The sequence below is a fragment of the Mus caroli genome, unplaced genomic scaffold (assembly GCF_978045245.1).
Source record: "Mus caroli unplaced genomic scaffold, Mus_caroli_1 scaffold_16, whole genome shotgun sequence".
Taxonomy (NCBI): domain Eukaryota; kingdom Metazoa; phylum Chordata; class Mammalia; order Rodentia; family Muridae; genus Mus; species Mus caroli.
Window position 1 is genome coordinate 60,099,561 of NW_028227271.1, and position 1,964 is coordinate 60,101,524.

Consider the following 1,964-nt stretch of genomic DNA (forward strand, 5'->3'; position numbering starts at 1 on the left):
CAGGGTCTGCTTTCTCAAGTTGTGTAGGTGGTAAGGGGCAAAGCCAGCTTTCCAAACCAGGTCTCCCATCTTGCCACAGGTGGTGAGGGGCAAGAGGGGAGGGGGCTTCTTTCCCTCATCCACATAGGGCCAGTTCTCCTATCCTTGTATCTGGGGGTGGGGTTGGAGCTCACCAGCAACTCCCACAATGAGAAGAGCAGCTCTCCGAAGTACTGCAGCTGGCGAGTGGCGGGGTTAGCCCTAGTGCTCTCATGTCCCCAGGGCCAGCTCTCCCCCGATGCCCAGGTGAGGCATGGGGTCAGTTCTGCACAGCCCTCAGACTTTTATTTATCTCTAAGCAGCAGGCCAGACTAGTGATGTCTGCCTGGTCTATCTGGTAGATCTGGTGTTTCAGGGCCATGGATCAGACATGGCCCCCAGGGGCATCACAAACTAGGACCCCACCATGATCCCAGGTGGTATCGCTGGCTACTCACATCAGGCTGTTCCTCACTACCTTCAAATCGCTAGTTCTGTCTCTCTCCATTGTGATCATATCCTTCTGATTCCTTTTCTTTTCTCTTTAGCACTTGCTCCTCTTAGAAGTGCCTGGCGTCTCTGAGTGTTTGGGGTTGTCTCAGGAATGGTCTCAGAGGAGCTATGCCTCTGTGATTGTGTATTATGGCTCTGGGAAGAGGTTTTCTAGGGCATGGTCTGGCCACTAGTCCTATGTGGCCCTCGACTGGTGGTTGTCTCAGGCTAGCTCCCTGTCCAAATCCCCTAGCACGGGAGTGCTGGTTATATCAGGCTCCATTTTTTTTTTCAGGGAATGATAGGATATCAATCATTCAGATGTTCATAGGTCAGAACACTGGTAGACAGACCCTCTCTCCTCTCTGCTACCTACTTTACATGTGATACAGCAGCCACACCCACAAAGTGTCTAGAGGTAGGGGCCCTTTTTTTTAAAAGCTGGTCTCAAAACAAGCCAGATTAGAACACCAGAGTGTCACTGAATAGATGATGGGTAAGGCTCTTTCCTTTTCTTATGGAATATTGTCAAACAGAAGAGAAAAATGTGGATTTTTTTCTTCAAAGAACAATTCCTATTAAAAATACATTTATCAGAAATGACTCTCAAACTTTTTCTCACTCTTCATCAATTTTACTAAGTATATCTGGCACATACCATTTCAAGTCATAACAAAGATATTTCAGTGAAGAAATCATGTCTATTAACCCTTCCTTACTCTGGGTAATAATTTGGCACTTATAAGCCATAGACTTATTTACATCTTTTAATAAGGATAAAACTATGTGAGTCACAATGCACATGTCTTATTTTAAAAATCCAAACTTTAAAAAAATGACACTTGCCCAAAGCAATTAAAACTAATAGAGATAAATATAATACAAAAGATCTCTTAGTATTAATCAGTGGGCTGTGAAGTGATACACCATGTTGCAAACAATCTTATGAATACTTAATCCACTTCAAGTTGGATTTTTTATAGTTCTTTATTGCCTGAAGTAAAGTACTGTGTAGTATGTGCCTTTTATTTTCAAAGCCGAGTAAATGCTTTTCTATTTGTAAGTGCTTGATTAAAGTCTTTTGAATGAAGGGGGGGAAATCTCAAGCTCCTGGCAACTCTATTGCTTGGTTTATGTCAAGATTATAATCATTATCACTCTTATAGATGGAGACAGGTTCGAATACAAACTACAATAACTATTTCAATCAAGGGGCTTTGAAACAGGAGAATAGTAGTATATGTGCACCCAGAGGACCGTCTGACCTAAGTCTAGGGATATTGACTCCCAAATGAAACTTTACCGTCACTTTCCTGCAGGGCTGGACAGAAGAAAGAAAGAAAGAAAGAAAGAAAGAGAGAGAGAGAGAGAGAGAGAGAGAGAGAGAGAGAGAGAGAGAGAGAGAGAGAGAGAGAGAGAAAGAAAGAAAGAAAGAAAGAAAGAAAGAAAGAAAG

General features: G+C 42.8%; 1 non-coding gene across 1 annotated transcript; it reads right to left on the reverse strand.

The window, feature by feature from the left end:
- Window positions 1-807: 807 nt before the first annotated feature.
- Window positions 808-933, reverse strand: LOC115029483 (small nucleolar RNA SNORA17). Its single transcript, XR_003835057.1, has one exon. It is a non-coding gene; the product is annotated as a small nucleolar RNA SNORA17 (small nucleolar RNA).
- Between the last annotated feature and the right edge of the window lie 1,031 nt (window positions 934-1,964).